This window comes from Manis pentadactyla, chromosome 7 (assembly GCF_030020395.1).
Source record: "Manis pentadactyla isolate mManPen7 chromosome 7, mManPen7.hap1, whole genome shotgun sequence".
Classification (NCBI taxonomy): Eukaryota; Metazoa; Chordata; class Mammalia; order Pholidota; family Manidae; genus Manis; species Manis pentadactyla.
Genome location: NC_080025.1, coordinates 141267771 through 141290094, shown reverse-complemented (window position 1 = coordinate 141290094; position 22324 = coordinate 141267771). Strand labels below are relative to the sequence as shown.

Here is a 22324-nt window from a genome sequence, read left to right as displayed (position 1 = left end):
CAACAAAAGTGCAAGGGATGGCTTATTTTAATCATGAAAATCCCAAGCTCTAGCCAGGCACATGGTTAGAGAACTGAGACTATTTTATGATTCTCCTTCATAGCTAGACATAGGTGGCTGCGACCAAATTTTCATGGGTTAATGGGATGTGAACCTGCTTGTGTGCCTGCTCTGGTTCTGTTCTCAATAGAAGACCAAGCCCTTAACAGAAAAGTGAATCTCATCCTCAGTCCAAAGATAGTGATGAAATACCTCAGTAAAACTTAAAGAAAAGGAAAGCATGAATGCCCTGAACCCACTATTCTTTAGTGATCACAGTCCTTGTTTTCTTCTTCCCTGTTTGCCAATTAATATTTAAATGACAGCAGCCAATTGCAGATTTTTCTCTACTGCTCAAAGTCCAGCCAATGTTGACTTCAACACCATATATATGTAACACACACACACACACACACACACACACACACACACACACACACACACACACACACATAGCAATCAATGAAATAATTATTTTCCTGCTTGAATAGATCAATGAATAAGTGAGTAAGGGACATTTGAATTGTAGTCTGCCAGTTCTATAAACATTATTATTCTAATCCAAAAAACTGCTAACCAGAGGCTACTAACCTCCTGGCCCCCTCCTTCTTGGAGCTCTGGCATGTGAAGCATCTCATCTGCTTTCCTCTAGTAGCAGAAGCTGGGTGGAGAAGACTACAGTTGTGGCAAACAGTGTCAACAGTCAATAGCACAAGATGGGGCTCATCTAAAGTGAAGATTATAATATTCCTATTGTAGCAACTTGTCTTTGATAAAGTCATTAGAATTAGTCAATATCCTGTTTTTTAAGTGATGGGGGATTGAGATTGCTTGGTTTTGGCACAGACTAAGAAAAATACAAATTGCATTTCTTGAAGGGAAGAGACAGACACTATATTCAGATCTGGAGTGAATCCTACAGCAGGCTGATGAGAAACAAGGAGACCACGGCCCACGCTGTTGACTGGAGGCCTCTCAACTGTCCACTTGCGAGTATACTTTCCCATAAATTCATAATCATTCCTTCAGATGGAGCTCAAATACCACCTGAGTATGGAGCACTACCTGAAAACGTGAAGACTATTTATTTGTGCAAATCACACTTTATAGTTCTTTATAGTGTTTTTCAGTATCTGTCCCTTCCAGTAGGTTACACATTCTTTGAAGAATTCAGAAATCATATTCTATTGAATATATATAATATTGATTTATGAAATAAAATTTGTGGGTTTAATATGTGAGAGGAAGTTAAAATGTCATTATTATATATTTATTTATGTTATCATATATTATATATTTACACCTTTCATGTTATTTTAATTTTCATTTGCATTCAGTTAGTCTTTTCCACCTTTCAGCATATTTAGCTAGAGTCAACACTTGTCAGTGGATGGGTAGGGGAGCTGGGAAAGCTTGGCAAAAGGAAGGGGCTGGAATTGATGGGGATCAAATAATCAGACTGTGATCACTAATTAACATGAGGCAGAAAAATAAGAATAGTTCAGAACTGAAATGATTCAGAGATATACCACTCCATGCTACCATAAAACTAAACTAAACTTTAGGATATTTAGCAAAAAAATGAATGTTTTTACAGATACTACTGGCTTTTTAATTGCATTTGCTGACTATATGCAAATCCACTGTAGAAACAAAGGTGATTTTTCCTAATCTTTCACACATGTATTAATTAATGTACAAATTATTTAGTTTATTCACTTAATCACTATTTAAGTTTAGCCTTTATGATGCTAAAATGTTGGAAGTATAAATAAGATGTATGAACTAGATAGAAAGTGCAAAGAAAATAATCTATGTAACCTTTAGAACAGTTAATAAGTGTAAACCTTAAATTTTAATCATTCCAATGTTTCCACAGTGAGAGATTACCTTGAAACACTCACTCATTTCTTTAAATACCTAATTTCCTCCAGGAACAGTTGACAAAGTGATTTTTAGAATATGCACAAATCCAAAAATTCAAATTCATACCATACAGGAAGAGGCTGCAAGAGATCTGGTTATAACATCAGTCACCTTCTGATCAGAGTATATTTCACTTAGCTGGGTGAATCTCATGTCCATTAGATGTCTTTTTAGACTAAATAACCAACTGATAAAAAAGTAAAGCATATAGCTACTGAAAAAAAAGACTGTAATTTGAATTCTGATTCTACTACTCACCGACACTGTGGCCTTTTACAAAAAAATATCTCTTTGTTGAGCCTCTGTTTAAAAATGCATAAAATACATATGGTGCTGATGACACATGATGGTAACCATCATCAGCTACAAACAGTGTATGGGATGGGATAAACAGATGGTGATTTTCAAAAAATAGAATCTACATAATTGTTGCGTTTCATGTTATTAGTTGTTTTGATTATTAACTTCACACAGACTATGCTCCATTTTTTTGTCCATTAAATGACTCCTAATAGGTAACCCGGAAAGTTAGGATGTGCATTATATAGGAAAACTAAGGCTGTGGCTCTTGCAAATATTAGTTTTGCACAGGAGCTACATTTCCAAGTGCATGCCCTGATGTCAGAGGGACAAAGACTCAGCTCTGCAAGGCCCACAGCGTGGTGGCTGGAAGCACGGGGCCTAGAATTACAGAGTGTCTGGCTTCATGCTGAATTCTGTTACTTCCTAACTGTTCGATCTGGGGACATTATTCAGCTAACTTGTGGTCTAGATTCCTGATCTATTAAGTGAGATAATAATAACATCTACTTGTTAGGATAGTTGGTGAGGATTTAAGGAGTCAAAACATGGGAAGTCTTGAAACAATGCTTAGAAAATACTATGTATCAAAATATGCCAGTTATTTTTTATTACAGAGGACAGCACAGAGTAAACTAAGATTTAGCACCAAAGCACATGAGACAAGTAAAGAAGGTATATTATAAAGAGACTAGATAGTGGAGTTTTTAGAAAAATGAGGGAGACACAGAATAATGTTTTCTATGTTAAACCATCATGGCCAAGGGACCTAAAGCTTCTATCCAGACTGCAGCCAAAATGGAACCTGCAGACATCAAGCAAGATCTGTTAAGAAGTAAAGAAAAATAAGGTGATAGAGCTTTAACAAATCTGTGCTTTGAACAGCTTCAGAATTCCCTGTCTAATCAGTAACAGCTTATCAAGCATGAGATAGGAGAAAAACAATCATCAGGACTCCAGATGGAGATGTTTAATGCATATGCAGTTTACAGGATGAATATAAATTGCAAACATGGTGGTTTCTGGTTAATCTGCCGAATAAAAAAATATATTGAATTTGTTCTACTTTAATTAATGAGTAACTGAATATTTGATATAGAACATGCTTAACCCTTTCACAGAAAGTCAACCACCAATGATTTGGCAGATAAAGTTGGCAGTGGAAATGTTGTCTTCCTTCCCAATGTAATTCTTTCAAAGTATGTTTTGCAGGAGAGGTGCGATCTTAGATGCACTCCAATCTATTCCATCTGCACAGATGATAAAACGCATGTTGGTTTACATAACTATGTAGATGACTCTAAAGAAGAATATGAACATCATCGAAAAATTTTAGTATACCTTGAACAAAGAAAGAAAGGTAAAACGGATGTCATGGGCAAGAGAAATAGGGACTTAATATTCCCTGTTAGTGGGTAACATTGAGCCTGAGAATATAGAGGACAATGAGGGGGAGTGGAAGAGTGGCATCCCTCTGTCCATGCCTGTTCCATCTGCAGCCTGTGTATATTACAACCATATTTTAATTGCATATATTTTACATTTATATAGTGCTTGCTATATGTTCCAGGATCTTTATAAATATTAGTTTATCTAATCCTTATGATAACCCTATAATATAGGTATTGTAATTATTCCCATTTTATAGGTGAGAGAATTGAAGCACAGGGAGGTCACATAACTTACCCAAGGCAGGTACGAAAAGGTAAGGATGGGGTTTGAAACTAGTGTGCTCCACAGTATTTTTGCGTTCAACTACTCTACTGAGGTTCCTAAATGGGAAATTTTTGCCAGACAGTGGCCCAAATGGGAACTATGGACACATATGCATTTGATATGTATCCACTGACAATAATGGCAGAAGATTAGAGAGTCAGAAAATGTTTTGCTATTAGATTAAGTTTCAGAGAATATGGGGTATTTCCTTTAACCTTAGAGTATGAAAATGCCCATCACCATTATTGCTGTGAATCTTTTCCTTTTGTGAAGTTAGGGGAAAATAACCATCATCCCATCTTTTGTTTTCACTGAATAAAATGTGAAAATGAAAAATAAAATACATGTACAGTTAATCTCAAGTGCATTCGCTTTCTTCAAACGCCAAAGGGAAAGAAATTAAAGCCACCTGTGCTATACAACTAAGGATGCAAATACAGGTTTACCTTTGTAAGGGAACAAAGGAGAAAAAATTAATCTTTTAAAACAGTTTGTTTCATTAGAAAAAGAAAAGAGATGTGAGCTATAGAAACAATAAGGATACGTGGGAAACAAAAAACAAATACTCTATTTTCTTCAGTTGAAAGTAGTTTGTTATTTTAAGAAGCTGAATTAAAAATATTTCCTAAGTAATTCAATAAAAGATCTAATGCCAGAAGTATCACTGGAAGGAAAAGAAGCAGTTGTGTTTTAAGGACTCTCAGGAGACTAATAAGAAGCTGCTTATTTGCCAGCTGACGGGTTATTGCTATACATTTGCAGTATCTGCCATTAGAAGAAAACTAGCTTTTTAAAAATGCAAATAGTTAATTTGACCTTGACAGCATTGTTTTTCTCCTCCTTCCTTTTTTTAAAATTATAAATCTTGCATTTGTTTCTGTAGTAAAACCAGAATTCTATTAAGATGGAAATATAAATGATCTAAATATTATCTATTATTCATTGATATCTCCCATAATATTAATGAAATTTATAGGGACAGGAAGAACTGACGAGCAACAACATCCAGAGCCTTTGGCTAAGCTAAATACTTTTTCTCATTATTAAACATCACATATCTTTTCACCATTAAAAATGTAGCAGGTTCATAATTACTCTGAAAGTTGCAACTGATTTCAATCAGAAATGCATTCACTTAACAAGATCATGTTAAAAACTTCATCATATGTCATAGAGCCATATACTTCTATTAGTGTTAGTCTGGAATGCTTTATAGACTTGATCTAATTCCCACAATATTACCCAAAGAGGCAAAAAGTACCAGAATTCTTAGTGATAAAAGCTTTTGTGCTGGGTGGAGCTGGAAGGTGAAACGTACTGTAATCTAGTCTGCACTTCATGCTACTGCATGCCATGAGAATTTTTTTAAGTTTTAGATAAAAGGGTATACAAAAGCGAAGGGACTTGAAGCAATGTGGCAGCCAAGAGAACTCAAACCTTAGGTTAAATCAACACATGGTATAAGGATAGGATAATAATATCTCTCACCCAATAATTCCAGTCAAATGTGCAATCAAATATTATTTACTGGCACAAAATACATATCCATTGACAGAAATAGAACATTTAACATTTAAAATAAAATTTATGAGTGCATTTTTATTTCTATGTATTATAATTTCCACTTTAGTCAACTTTGAAGTTTCCATAGTTGGAAAGGTATTTAAAAACTTTTCTATATTCAACAATCAGAGAATAACACTATTGTGTAAACACAGGGCAAATGACAACTTCCTAAAATGGACCAGGAGTCCATATAGCAATCTCATCACATCCACGATATGTGCCTCCAAATAACTTGGTTATAAATGTAGTACCTTTAGATATAAGGAAAAAAAATGCTTCAGAAGGAGCAAAACATTTTTAGAGCAAGCAGAGCTATTAGACTAGTTCCAGCTTTGAAATCTACCTGCAAGTTTGAGAATTCTGCACTGTAATCTGACTTTTCAACAGAAATGTATTCACATACACACAAATAAGGCAAAACACAACCCTCCCAATTGACGATGTAATTTTACTTCAAGGACTCATAATGGTATCATTACAAAGAACAGTTCTGATTTTTAATTTGATTTGTATTTGATGTTATAATTTGATCTGTCTGTTTCACTGGCACATTTCTATTTAAAGTTAACCATACAAAGTATAGCACTTATAAAAGTTACCATACAAGGAATTTGGAAAGAAGAATAAAAAAGCAAATATCTTATATCAAAAGGGGCTCTTAAAATAAGAACATGAAGAAATGCTAATCAGTGCATGAGGCTATTGTTTACATTTTTAAAAATGTCAACTGGCCAACCACATAAACAGAAAAAACAGGTAGGGAAATCACTTAATGAAGATGAGGATGGTGAGGAAAAGATGGGTTGGTAGCAATGCCATAATCAGAGAGGAAGAAATGAACATTTTTTTGTAGCCAAATGGTACATATAATTTGTAAAAAGGAAAAGGAAATGTCATTGCTTATTTAAACTTATAGTTTAGCCCAACCGAGTACACCATCCAAGAGTATCAGGCAGATATAAATAGGAGAGCAGTTGCAGATCTCCAGGAACAACAAAAGAAGGGAAACAGAATGATTTTCAGAGAGACATGTTGGTTTTGAGGGGATGCCACTGAAATTTTGGATTCTATCTCAGGTTCTTTATCCAGAGTGAAAAGACTTAAGTAAATTCTACAGAATGGAATAGCTACTATATTGTCATATACTAAGAAATAATTTAAAAAGTAATTCAATTAACTACCTTGATTCCAAAAGCAAACTTATTTAAGGGAACAAATTAACTGCCTGGTATTTATTCTATTACATGATGCTACATTTAACTTAGAAATGCCATCCCATGCTTTCCGAGTCAATCTCCTAAAACTCTCACACACTCTTTAATTCATGTCACTCTGGTTTCAGTTCCCATCACTTCAATAAATACTTGGTGCTGTGGTCATCATCAACTTCAATTTTACTAAATCAGTGGACAGGTTTTCAGTCCTCATCTTACACAAACTCTTCGCGGTTTCATCGCTGGGGCCCCCTTCCGTCTTCCCGACATGCTCTCTGGTCACAGCCCTCTTCTGGACTTGCCCTGGTTGACCGGCCATTCATTGTCAGTTTCCCCTGCAGCTTACGGCCCATTGTTCGGCCTTAGCTTCTGTTGTTCTCAAGTCCAGTCTTGCATGCCCTGCTATTCTCACGCTATAGTCACACCCAGGTAATCTCATCCAATATGGCTTCACTTACCTTCCCAAACCACCAATGTGTCTCTTAACCTATTGGCACTGAGGTCTCCAGTCCTTTATTACTCATTTGTCTGCTAGACACCTTGTAGATGTTGGAAACGCACTTCACTTCCAACATTTGAAAAAGCAGAGTCATGATACTTCCTTCAAACTAGATCCTCCACCATTAGCCCCTCCCTCTGTGCACTGCACCGCCCAACAGCTGGTAAGGCCAGACACATGGGAGTCACTCGCAGCACCTTTTTCCACCACAGCAATCCATCCCCAAGTCGTGTAGATTTTATCTTCAAACATCTCTTAAATCCTTCCTTCCACTTATTTCCACTGTCCTGCCACCCTCTCAGTTCAAGCTGCCCTCTCTTACCTGGACCACAGCACAACACAGCTGCCTAGGTCCCCACATCTCCGCTTCTGCTCACAGCCTTGTCCTCCGCACTGTAGCCAGAACAAGGCTTACACGGAACAGACATGGTGGTTACACTTCCCGGCACATCCCCGTCACTCCCCGTACAGACAGACTTTCAGCTTAAGATACTTCTGTGGTATTCCTCTGGGCTTCTAACAAAAAACATCAGTGCCATAGCCTAAAAAGTCACGTGTCAGGATCCCAACCCACCAGTCTTACTTCACGTCAGGCCGTCCTTCACTTTCTGTGTCTCAGCCACACCGCCTTCCCTTTCTGCCCCCAACATTGTGATGCTCTTTTGTCTACCTGGACCAAAACCTTGCTCCTTCCTTTAGTACCTCCACAGCCCAACCAGCCATCATTTCCTTGGAGGAACTTTCCCTTAGCTTCCTGATGAGGTCGCATCTCCACCGGCACCTAGTGCCCTCAGAGCCCCCTGTCCGCAATGAGTGCAGCTCTCATGGTGCCTCCACTGTACAGTTTTGCCACGAAGGCAGAGACTGTTTCCTCCCCACCATGACGCCAGGGCACATCCCCTGCCCTTAGCACATGGTTGGTTTCTGTAATTTTTATTGAATAAATGAATATTATTATCAAATACTGTTGATATAAATGGCCAGAACTCCTAAAAATGACATGAAATAAAAAGTTTTAGTCCTCTGTCTAGTACTACATACACTAGTATTTTTCTGCCATTCATTAACTTACTAGTTCACCCATTCCATGCCCCCTCCTTAACCCTAACTAACCTTGCCCTCTTTTTCATTTCTGTCATTCTCCCTCATTCATCAGATATCAGCTTAAGTGTTATTTTCTCACATATGACAAGCAAATATTTGTTAGATGAACAATGGACCTTATTAAGCACTCATTGATTGCTATAATTAAGTGCCACACAAGATACTAGGGTCTGGAGTTACAAAAACTGATATGAAATGTTTTTCTGCCATCCGGAACTCACTGCATATTTGGGTACTGCAGTCATGTAGGAGAGAATTAGAGCAAAATATCAATAGTACGGTCGACGCATGCACCTACTTGCTTGTTGAATGACACACAGGGGAGTCCTACTCTTGTCCCATAGGGCATGGTTGCAAGAAGTATACATCCTTTTATTCAGGGAGATCTGTTTCCTATCTGTTAGCTGCATAACTTTGACCATATCACCTAATTACTTGCTAGAAGAAAAAACATTCACAATTTTAAAACATTGCTGGAAAATTTATCTTATGGAAAAATCTTACTAAACACTTTGATGGGCCATTTGCAGATGAAATGATGAGCCCCCGAGCATCAGTAAGAAGGCTGGATTGAACTGTTTTACTAAATTGCTTTTGAAAACAGAGGTATGTGTTACCTAGGTTTAAATTTCTGTGTTCTGATATAAATTCTTTCTAAATGAGAATCCCCTCTTCATTCCTTATGGCCTTCCACCCTCAGTTGAGTATATTCAAGAGAAACTGACAGGCTAAAATAGCCTGACTTGGAATCCTGGCTCTAAGAAGAGAACAAAAGCAGGGAGCCCTCATCACATCCCAGGGCCCTGCATCGTTGCATTCCCCACTCCCTGGCAAGACTGCCGTTTTAATGACAACTGGGAAGTCCTTCAAAGTCTCTGGCATTCCACCCTAGGGTAGAACCAGAGGTAGGGTATGTAGAAATCAAGGCGAGCAGTCCTAGCGCCGAGTATTGGGTCAGTTGTGCTAGCAGTCTCTCTGGGCTCCCTGGGACCCAGCAGCTGGCCAGACTCATGGGAATCTCAGAATTCCCAAAACAGTGATCCACTGATACGTGTGCTTAATACGGTGACACTTCTCAGGGCCCTTGAACCTTACGATGGGCTATCCATCCATAATTTAGGGTACAGAAGAACTGACAGTCCGGATCACCTGACACATATCCCCAACCACAATGTACTCTTTGGGCTTCTGCAATTACACCTGCTTACATTTTTAAACCCAGTACTCCTCAAAAGACTACCATTTCCATGTGAAAAAAAGAATATATCATTTACTTAAATTCTCTAACTGGTTGTAGCTAGGTACAGCATATTTTCTTTAAAGCAAAAAACAAAGCACGTGGAATTATAATATGTGAAGATCATAATATTAAGCTAGTCTATTTTACTGCAGGTTAAAAGAGATTTCCAGGGAATTCATTTTTTGAGTTCACATTAAAAAAATAGGTGCTGAAATGCAGACATACCACAGCTCTTACTTAAAGCCAAGGTTACCTAGGTCCCTACAGAAGCCCAGTTGTGACAACAGATTATTCCTGTGGAGCTGCTCTAATACTGCAGCCGGCATCCACATGTGGTTATTTAAATTCAAACTCAATTAAAAGTCTACTTAAATTCAAATATTTTTTTTAAAGATTTGTTTCTCAACCACACTAGCTACACTTGAAGTGCTCAACAGCTACATGTGGCTAACGGTTCCTGCACTGGACAGAGCAGATGTAGAGTATTTCCTCCACCACAGAGAGCCCAACTGAACAGCCTTGCTCCAAATACCACAGAGAACAGAGAATGAGAATAAGCAAACAGCTTTCAGATTTGCAACTGAAGAGTTTTGGGGTATTGGATCAATGATTATCAACACAGATACAAGCTTCATATCATGATTAACTCCCATGCTGCAACAAATTTTAATTTTATTACTTTTGTGACCTCTTCCTTTCCCTATAACTGCTTTTTTTATTCTCTCACCTTGGGAAGCTCTATTGTTTCTTCCCCACTGAACAGTGCTAACTAGGGAAAAAAAAGAAAAACAAAATAGTTGGAGGATAAACTAAATAGTTGTGGGCAGCAGGATGCTGGGATGATCCCATGATCCCCTGTGCCCAGTACACAGGACTGTGCATTTCCCTTCCGTTGAATGCTGGTAGGATCTGTAATTGTGAGGGCTTCACTCCTCTGAGTGGGTCAGGCCATCCGGCATAGTAAGGTGATTCTGCAGAAGTAAGCTCCTGTGTCAGTCAGGGAGCCACTAGAGAAACAGAATCTGGAAGATACATATGTATTCAGATTTTCCCCAAAGTCACATATTACCTGTTAGATCTAAGATGTATTATGGAGTGAGTTTAGAATAGCTCTTGCATGTGGACACATGCATTGTTCAGACTGGTGTTTTTATTGTTACTGTTATATTATAAATATTGTAATGTAGTTAAAAAATGTGATAAAATACCACTCATAATTTATAATAATAATATACAGTTCTTGCCCTCCAGTAGATCTGATCTAAAATGTGGTCTTCTAAATAAAAAAGGAAATGAAATACTCCTCATGGTTGATGTTGAAGAGAGTGAATCTATTTATTTATGCCAATATTTTTCATCTTGACTATTTTCCATGATTACGATGTTACGCACATTGCTCAAATTCAGTTTCTCAGTAAGAAAAGCTAGAGTCTGTGAGAACACATGCACAGACTAGTCTTAAATTGGGACTGATCACAGCAAGAATTTTAGGAACTCTTAAATCTCCTATTATGTTTAAGTAAAATGTATAAAATATAATAGGTCAGAAATTTTTACCAACAGTATGTTTTTCATTTTTAAAATAAGGGAAGCCCATGCACAAGGTGATCTCAGCTGACCAGGGGCACTGAGAGGCAGCAGGCTGTGTTACCTGCACTGTTCTCACCAGGTTTTGGCAACTAGAGGTGGGATCTCAAGTCCTGAAATCTCTCAGCTTTACTAGTAAGAACCAAATGGAGTAACTTAGAACTAGCAATGATCCGCTAACAGTTATTGTCTACAGACCTTTTTAGCTCAATGTACAGAATTGTTATGGGCCATGGAGAAGACATTTTTCTCTCTTCTATTGAAATAATAGGTCAACATCACCTGTGTTGCCTTAGAGTGCCTGTATGTTAAGCTCCAGCTGCAGATATCAAGTTTTGCTCCTAGACCTCTGAATTAACTTGCAATGTGTTTCCTACAAAACCACCTTCCCCATCTTAATTCTGCTTTTGAGTTTGGAAAGTAAACAGATATAAAAAGATAATCACTTAGACATAAAACTATAGGTATAAATATATATCTATATAGAGAGATATAAAAAAGATATAAAAATTACCACTTTTGCCATTTTCTTAAAGATTCCTAACTTTAATAGCCACTAAAATCTAAGTGAAATCAGAAATGAATCTCTAATTATTTCCATCTTTAAAAAACCAACTTAAAAATGAGCACCTATATTGTGAAAGGTACATTTTTGGTTGCTGAGGATAGGAATGCTATATAAGAAACTGTTCGTGTCTTGAAAAAATCAATGGCATACTTGGCGAATACCCTAATAAAGTATAATTAACTCCTCATGAAATTATACGATACAGGGCACAATGAACATAAAAGTGATGTGAGACAGGAGGGAAATTTATGACAGACTTGTGGGTTCAATTCTACGTCTGCCACTACCCACTAGTTTTCAAATAATAAAATTGCAGCCACTCTGGATTTCACTTACCTGGTGTTTCCAGAATTGGAAAAGATCATCTTAAATTCTATATAAGATTTACACCTCGTCAATTTCTTTAATAGTTAGAACTATAGGCTCATAGATCACAAGCTTATATTCAATCTCATCCTTAACTAACTTATTTCTGACTTGGAACACAAAATGTTCTCTAAGTGATTATTCAAATGGTTGCCATTTAACAATTGCTAAGCACATGACATTTTTTATTCATCTCTTTAACTAATACTTACCATGTTAGAGAACAGGTATTTCCATATTCACCTTATAAATATGAAGTTGATTTTAGAAAGGAATCAATGAACTTACCCAAGGTTTCATAGGTAATAAGAACAGAGCTGGGATTGGGGCAAGACTCTACATGATAGCAGGTTCCCTTTGCTTTTGTGCCTTTAAATCCAACTTCATCTACCACATTTTCTGTAGTAAGCATGAATTAGAAGAAAAAAGTATATAGGGCAGATTTGCTTAATTACAAAGATATTCAAGGTTATAGGATTTTACTTTCTGTTTGGACAGAGGAAAAACTTTCATAGTCTTACTTTGACGAAGAATTTGAGCTCACAAAATTGATGTGGGAGTTAATGAGTTATGGTTATAAAAATCGTTGTTTTTCTAGATTAAAATAAGTCAGTCAAATGTGAAGATTTAAATAATTTTTAAGAAAGGATATGTTAGATATAGACATGTTAAAGTTGAGAAGACTGATTTCCAAGTCACTACAGACCTTTCTTCTTCATTTTTCTTTATTTGGAGATATTTGATATTGAATTGGTCCTTTCTGATTAACTGCATATTTGATAGCGACTTATGAAAAAACATACGATAAGCACTGTTGGCTGGAGACAGGTAAGGGGTTAGGGCAGGAGAGAAAGGCGGCACATGCGCATTGAAGAGAATCCAAGCAGCACCCACCTTCTGTGAAGAATGCCACAGGGAAAATGTCAAATCTACACGGAACCGTGTGGCCAGTCAGGATTATTCCACACCATTTAGCAGTTGAGATGCTGCCCTTTTAACAACTAACAGCCTCTTGCTGTAAGGTGGGGAGGTTTTCCTGGTAGAATGCTGATTACCTAGCACTATACTGTGTCTGTGTGTGTCTAATTGTTTCTTTTCATAATGGGTAAAATAATTTTATGAACTATTTGTCATGAGAATTCTGATGTATCAATTTGGTCAACATTGGGATCTTAATAATCTTTTGTTAATGCTCACTCGGTACATCAGCACTAACCTTCCAGGATTAAAAATTAAAATGGCATGTTAAATAGTATGTTGATTGTAAGTTAGCATAATTAGAGAATGTTAGTACAGTAGTCCTCTTTTATCTGGGAACATGCATCGAAGCCCCTACTGGATGTCCAAAATATGAACAGTACCAAATCCTGTACATTCTGTTTTCTCCTGTACATACATGCCTATGAAAAAATTTAATTTACAAATTAGGCACAGTAAGAGATTAACAACACCCAATAATAAAGTAGATTATAACAATATATTATACCTAAGGTTATGTGAATGTGATCTCTTTCTCAGAATATTTTATTGCTCCATAGTCACCCTTTTTGTGATGATAAAAGATGATTAAATGCCTACATGATGAGATGAAGTGAGGTGAATGGCACAGGCATCGAGAAGTGGTGTCAGGCTGCTGCTGACCTTCCGACTGCACATTGGAAGGACAGCTGCTTGCAGAGCATGGTTGGCCACAGGTGACTGAACCGTGGAAAGTGAAACCGAGGATAAGGAAGGAGAGACAACCGAACTGCTATTTCAGTAAGTCATTTCAAAAGGCAGATGTGCTATGTTTAAAACCACTAAAGACATTTGCTAAAGATTGAGAACTGTGTTATTAATAAATACACGATTTCTATAAATTTTAATGTTTCCTTCCCTGTTTCTTTTCATCTCTCAGTTCTCCCTCTTTGTATCTTTCTTTGTCAACAGTTACTGTAATTCTTTGTCAACTTACAGGCCCTTACTCTCCTATGAAGTTAAAATGATCATACAAATATTTTGAGAAATCAACATGGTGATTTGGTAAGAGTAATTCTCATGATGATTTTGATGGCAATGATTGACTTCAGGTACTCTTTGCAAATGTGCTTGTTTTTTTTAAATTCCTTATGTCAACTGAATGTTAATTATTAAATATTTTGCCTTCCTTTCCTGATTCCCATATGATCTATTAGTTATTTAAAGGTAGCTTAAGCATAACTATTCTCTACTTCACTGGTCTCAGCATATCCCTTTGTGGCTCTAATGGGTTTGCAACAACCCTTTTTAGGTTTTCCAGAAAAGCTGAGATTTTCATTGACTCCTCATCCCTAACAGTCAATAAAAGTCCCATGTGTGTGGGGGAACCTGACTGTGTCCTGTTGCTGTGGCTGCACAACTCCTCTCTGTGTAAACTGCTGAGCAGTTAGTTATATCTTACAAAAGTTCTATATATTTCATGGATAAAAATAGGAAGACATTCTTTCAAAACTATTTCTATAGTATCTACTGCATGCAAGGCAGAATGTTCAAGGCCAACCACTACCTACTGATTGAATTCTAACAGAAATAAATACATAATGATACCTTTGATGCAATACAATTAGAGGACAGAAATAAGAATTAAAACCAGATGCAATATGATTCTGATACTAGTTCCTTGTTTAGGGAGGGGTAGTCTTAGAAACAGCCATTTTCTTCCTTTCCAGGAGATCTTAGTTCCTCATCTGCCAACATGACCGGACAAGATGATACGCAAGGGGCCTGCCACTGTAAACGTTTTCTGGCTTCATGACTACAGTTTTGTGCTCTTCTTTAATGTCAAAGACTTCAGAGAATCTCTTTTCTAAGTACTGGAAATTATATTTTATTATGAAGGCAGCTCCTTCTAGAAAGTGATTATTACTCTGCATGAGCATCAAGGACTTATTTTTGATGCTTAATTCATGTTTAAAGCATGTTTTCTTGTGAGGTTAAGACCAGATGCTAGATAATAAAATTCATCTTAGAGCTGAGAATATAAGAAATAAATGAACAGTTACTGAGTAATCCTGTGTGCCATGAAAGAGAGCTAGGAGAAGTGAACAACAGCAACAACAATAATAATGGCTAATATTCATGAGTGCTTACCTTAGGCCAGCCATTGTGTTAAGCACCCTGTATGTACTATCTCGTTTAATCCCCATGACAGATCTATGGAGTAAGTATTATTACTTCCATTTTGAGGTGGCAGAAATTGGTATTTGGAAAGTTTAAGCAACCATCTCAAACCACCCATTAAACAAACTTGGCATTTCCCAAGATTTAAACCCCAAAAAACATCTCTTTTCATTGTATCATACTTGCTTATCATATAGGCTAATGTTACACTTCAAAATATGGTTAACACCAATAATCCCCATACATGCATATTGTGTTCAAAACTAAGAATGACATTATGATGCAAATTTTTTGCAAATGAATTCTGAATAAGTCAATGACATACAAAGTCACCCATGGCTATATACAATATTAGACACTGATGAAAACACCAACGATTTAATTTGAAATTGATGTTTTGTAGTGTAAAGAAGTGTCATTTAAAAGTCATTAAAAAAGGCGTCATTTGCTTTAGATGTACTTTTACCCCTTCTGATCTAAAGGATATGCTTTTTATATTGTTGTCTTCTAATACATAGTATATTTATTCTTCATATTAGTTACCAATATAAGAATTCTAAATAATATACAAACATACATTTTGAAATATATATCACAATAGTAGAGTGATATTACACTGCTTCTTTTCATATATAATTTAAAATACAGATTTTGGTATCTTCTATGATAGTATTAATTTTACACATATCATAATGAACTTTTTAAATTATATTATTAGTATCTGAACACTAAGCAAGCTAGTTTATTTAGCTCACTCTGTATTTGCCTTCAAATACATCAACTGGCTGGGGTAATGATTTAGCAGCAGACCATCCAACAGGTTCCCAATGGGACTGAATACCTCTGGTGCCAGAGAAGCAGCAGAGAGCCGCTGCCTGTGAGAGGGGAGGGTGGGGCAGGGGGATGCTCTGACTCGGGGCCAGCCGCGGACCAGGTAAGTGTGCACACACAAGGGCACCGATAAGACCCTGAAATGGACTGACACCAACACCAGCTAGGAATAAATTCCCCCAAAGAACATCAATACGGGGGCTTGAAATACAGGCTGACAAAAGTATGAGAATCCCACATTCATCTGAATTTGTAAACTGAGATTCCAGTCTTGCATGCATTTGAAAACTGTATCTGATTATAGTAATTATTAATGTTGGTAATGCAGTCACAGGATACTATTGTGTAAAAGTGAGTTATCCATAATACCACATCTCCAATAAATATGGTTATACTCTGATGTATTTTGTACCTTTTTAATTTTTTTAACCAACTGGTAAGTGAGACACTGCTTTGTATTCACAGGGTTATATTCTGGTTTTCTTCACTTGATACCATATCATGACCACTTGTTATTGTCATAAAAAATTCTTTAAATTTCTTGTAATGGCTATTCAATATGGCTTATTCAGCATTTTTCTTTTTGTCATTGCTTTCAAATAACTACTTTCAAGAAAAAACAAGCACAGAGAAATTCACATATTTTTTTCTAACTGCTCTTTTGAAAGTATTTGGGAATAGAGAATAAATACATAAAGTACATCATTATCCTAGTTTTTATACTCATTAGTTAAATGAGTAAGCAAATATTAGTCTTTGTTTCTCATTGGTAAAATGGAGACAATGATAGTTCTTAACTTGTAACAGTATTACGAGGACTAAATAAGGCAGTTAGCATAATATATAATATATCTTCAATGCTCAGTAAATGCTAGGTACTTGAAATATTTAAATAATGATATTAAGTATTATTATTATTATTATTACTATCCTGCTCTGGTTTTATGCTGCCTTTAAGAGGTAACATTCTTTGGTAGGAAGACCAAAATATATGGGTAAGTTACTTTATTTCTTCATACTCTGTTACTCATATTTATAAAATGTGGATAACATCAACTATTTGAAGCACTGTGGGACATGCTAGATATCAGCCAAACAAAGTCAGTAAGTGGTAGCTATTACACAGCCTCTAGATTCTCTATTCCTATTCAGGAATTCATTTTTCTGATTCGAACTAGTGAATATTTACTTATCTAAACAAATGGAAGCTTAATTAACAAAATCACCTCTTTTTTCCTTAATTTTTCTGAAAAGCAGCATGGATATAGTAATATACTTACAACATCACAGACAAGAGCATTCCTATTCTTACTTTTTCCTCCAGAAAGGGATCAAATTTACTACAGACAAAAAAATCAATTTTGTGCTCAAAAGTATTACAAAATAAGTGAATCATGTGAACCAGATTGAAGCTGCCTAGAATTATCCAAATATCTATGTTTGGTCAATTCAATTTAAAGCAAGAAATAAAACAGCCAAACCAATTTAATGACATCATTCGCCAAAGAAATTGTTTGAACCTCTATATAGAGCATAGATCTATACTCTCCACATAGCATGCCCTACTGTATATATTTCTGAATAAATATGATTAAGATAATACAGAAGCTTTATCCTCAAAACCCAAAGAACATCCACCTGTATGGTATCATTCCAACTGCTACCACAGCCCTGTGAGGCAGAGAGGAGGAAGGCAAAGCATTCCTTATGGAGGAAAGATTTGACTAGGATTCTCAACACACTCACTGCGTCATGTGGTATTATTATATGGCGGTCAGTGGAAGTGCTATTAAAAATGCAAAACCAGCTCTCAGCCCTTCCTTAATTAGTAGGCACAGAGCCTTCTGAAAAGGAAGCTGAGAAGAAGCAAGACAAAGCTTCATTTTACTTATTTATTTCCTCTCTTTTAGAGAAACTCAGCCTTCACATTACATATATATATTTTTTTTATTGAAGGGTAGTTGACAAACAGTATTACATTAGTTTCAGGTGTACAACACAGTGATTCAACATTTATATTCATGATAATTCTAGGTACCAGCTATCACCATACCAAGCTGTTAACAATATCTTGACTATATTCCTTGTGCTATACATTACATCCTGGTTACTTATTTATTTTACAATTGGAAGTGTGTTTATATATATATATATACATATTTTGTGAGGACATCTCTCATATTTATTGATCAAATGGTTGTTAACAACAATAAAATTCTGTATAGGGGGGTCAATACTCAATGCACAATCATTAATCCACCCCAAGCCTAATTTTCATCAGTCTCCAATCTTCTGATGCATAACGAACAAGTTCTTACATGTAGAACAAATTCTTACATAGTGAATAAGTTACATGGTGAACAGTACAAGGGCAGTCATCACAGAAGCTTTCGGTTTTGTTCATGCATTATGAACTATAAACAGTCAGTTCAAATATGAATATTCATTTGATTTTTAAACTTGATTTATATGCGGGTACCACATTTCTCTCTTTATTATTATTATTTTTAATAAAATGCTGAAGTGGTAGGTAGATACGAGATAAAGGTAGAAAACAGAGTTTAGTGTTGTAAGAGAGCAAATGTAGATGATCAAGTGTGTGCCTGTAGACTATGTGATAATCAGAGCTAGACGGGGGCAATAAACATCCATGTATGCAGAAGATTTCTCTCAGAACATGAGGGGGGAGGTTCTAAGCCTCATCTCTGCTGCTCCCCATTTTCTCACCACATGGCCCCCTGCGACTGTGCCTGTCTTAGGTTGTTCCTCCCTTGAGGAATCTTACCCGTCTCTCGCTAACCAGTCATCTTCCGGGGCCATACAGGGAAATATTAAGTTGGTAAGTGAGAGAGAAGCCTTATTGTTTGAAAAGGTTAGCTTTTTACTTCTTTGCATATTTATGCCCTGTGGCTTCTATGCCCAGCATTTGTCTTGAGGTGTCTTTACCACTTGGGAGAATTATGATACTCGGTAAATTCGACATGTGGCACGAGTTCAATTTAAAGGTTGTAATAAGGTAGGAAGAAGAAAAGCTATAGAAGTAGCAGGCAGAAGAAAACCTGGGAAGATTGATTATTTCTTTGACATATCTGCTTGTAGAGTAACTTCAGCATGGATAGGTTTTAAACTACTAATTAAATTCTGCACACACATTAACATAATAGGAGTACAGTTACATAACCAAAGCATACCTCTAATTACCAGCCATCTCCAGTGAAACCAAGAAAACCAGTTAGGCACCTTAGGCATTTGTGAAAACTTATCTATGATATGGTGGATATTGTCCAACTGAACTTGAACAGTCTGAGAGAATTCAGATAAATTAAAACAACCCATGCCTGGGGACTGTTCACATCCCATATGTTCTTTTAACAGTAAATAGTCTGTGGTTGTTAGATTTTGGAGTGCTACAATTTGCACTTCTCCTAATTCTTGGTTGAGTTCCAACAGTATAGATCCAGTCAAATTTGTTGTTTTACTGTATGCACAGGCCAGCTTAGATATCTCCTTCCTCATTCCCATGGCAAGTCCAGGAACTGGTGGGATGAGTGCATCTACACCTGTGGCAGTGCGTGGATCTTTGTTGGGGTTTTTTTTTTTTGCTGCTCATCTTCTGTCATGAGTCTTCCCGAGAGTGCTGATGTTGGAAGTTCTTTTTCATATCGTATCTTAGTTCATTTTCGGGGTAGCCAAATTAGGCTTTGATCCTCTGTATAAACACAAACAGACCCTTTGCCTACACTTTTATATGCCCTTTATATCATTGTGTAGAACTCATTAGAGGTCACCACATAGGAACTGCTTTTTTTTTTTTTAATCATTAATCTACACTTACATGACGAATACTTTGTTTACTAGGCTCTCCCCTATACCAGGTCCCCCCTATATACTCCTTTACAGTCACTGTCCATCAGCGTAGCAAACTGTTGTAGAATCACTACATGTCTTCTCTGTGTTGTACAGCCCTCCCCTTTCTTCCACCCCCCTATGGATGCTAATCTTAATACCCCTTTTTTCTCCCCCCCCTTATCCCTCCCTACCCAACCATGCTCACCAGTCCCTTTCACTTTGGTACCTGTTAGTCCATTCTTGAGTTCTGTGATTCTGTGCTGTTTTGTTCCTTCAGTTTTTCCTTTGTTCTTATACTCCACAGATGAGTGAAATCATTTGGTATTTCTCTTTCTCTGCTTGGCTTGTTTCACTGAGCATAATACCCTCCAGCTCCATCCATGTTGCTGCAAATGGTAGGATTTGCCCTTTTCTTATGGCTGAGTAGTATTCCATTGCATATATGTACCACATCTTCTTTATCCATTCATCTATAGATGGACATTTAGGTTGCTTCCAATTCTTGGCTATTGTAAATAGTGCTGCGATAAACATAGGGGTACACTGGTCTTTCTCATACTTGATTGCTGCATTCTTAGGGAAAATTCCTAGGAGTGCAATTCCTGGGACAAATGGTATGTCTGTTTTGAGCATTTTGATGTACCTCCATACTGCTTTCCACAATGGATGAACTAATTTACATTCCCACCAGCAGTGTAGGAGGGTTCCCCTTTCTCCACAGCCTCGCCAACATTTGTTGTTGTTTGTCTTTTGGATGGCAGCCATCCTTACTGGTGTGAGGTGATACCTCATTGTAGTTTTAATTTGCATTTCTCTGATAATTAGCGATGTGGAGCATCTTTTCATGTGTCTGTTGGCCATCTGTATTTCTTTTTTGGAGAACTGTCTGTTCAGTTCCTCTGCCCATTTTTTAATTGGGTTATTTGTTTTTTGTTTGTTGAGGCGTGTGAGCTCCTTATATATTCTGGACGTCAAGCCTTTATCGGATGTGCCATTTTCAAATATATTCTCCCATACTGTAGGGATCCTTCTTGTTCTATTGATGGTGTCTTTTGCTGTACAGAAGCTTTTCAGCTTAATATAGTCCCACTTGTTCATTTTTGCTGTTGTTTTCCTTGCCCGGGGAGATATGTTCAAGAAGAGGTCACTCATGTTTATGTCTAAGAGGTTTTTGCCTATGTTTTCTTCCAAGAGTTTAATGGTTTCATGACTTACATTCAGGTCTTTGATCCATTTTGAGTTTACTTTTGTATATGGGGTTAGACAATGGTCCAGTTTCATTCTCCTACATGTAGCTGTCCAGTTTTGCCAGCACCACCTGTTGAAGAGACTGTCATTTTGCCATTGTATGTCCATGGCTCCTTTATCAAATATTAATTGACCATATATGTCTGGGTTAATGTCTGGATTGTCTAGTCTGTTCCATTGGTCTGTGGCTCTGCTCTTGTGCCAGTACCAAATTGTCTTGATTACTATGGCTTTATAGTAGAGCTTGAAGTTGGGGAGTGAGATCCCCCCTACTTTATTCTTCTTTCTCAGGATTGCTTTGGCTATTCGGGGTCTTTGGTGGTTCCATATGAATTTTTGAATTATTTGTTCCAGTTCATTGAAGAATGTTGCTGGTAGTTTCATAGGGATTGCATCAAATCTGTATATTGCTTTGGGCAGGATGGCCATTTTGACGATATTAATTCTTCCTAGCCATGAGCATGGGATGCGTTTCCATCTGTTAGTGTCCCCTTTAATTTCTTTTAAGAGTGACTTGTAGTTTTCAGAGTATAAGTCTTTCACTTCTTTGGTTAGGTTTATTCCTAGGTATTTTATTTTTTTTGATGCAATTGTGAATGGAGTTGTTTTCCTGATTTCTCTTTCTGTTGGTTCATTGTTGGTGTATAGGAAAGCCACAGATTTCTGTGTGTTGATTTTGTATCCTGCAACTTTGCTGTATTCCGATATCAGTTCTAGTAGTTCTGGGGTGGAGTCTTCAGGGTTTTTTATGTACAGTATCATGTCATCTGCAAATAGTGACAGTTTAACTTCTTCTTTGCCAATCTGAATTCCTTGTATTTTTTTGTTTTGTCTGATTGCCGTGGCTAGGACATCCAGTACTATATTAAATAACAGTAGGGAGAGTGGGCATCCCTGTCTAGTTCCCGATCTCAGCGGAAATGCTTTCAGCTTCTCGCTATTCAATATAATGTTGGCTGTGGGTTTTTCATAGATGGCCTTTATTATGATGAGGTACTTGCCCTCTATTCCCATTTTGCTGAGAGTTTTTATCATGAATGGATGCTGAACTTTGTCAAATGCTTTTTCAGCATCTATGGAGATGATCATGTGGTTTTTGTCTTTCTTTTTGTTGATGTGGTGGATGATATTGA

At 36.9% G+C, this 22324-nt stretch overlaps 1 protein-coding gene across 1 annotated transcript in view; it reads right to left on the bottom strand.

Annotated features, from left to right (window-relative positions):
• The window catches only part of CNTNAP2 (contactin associated protein 2), a 1980972-nt gene that overhangs the window by 1095298 nt on the left and 863350 nt on the right, over window positions 1-22324 (bottom strand). The window lies entirely within an intron of this gene.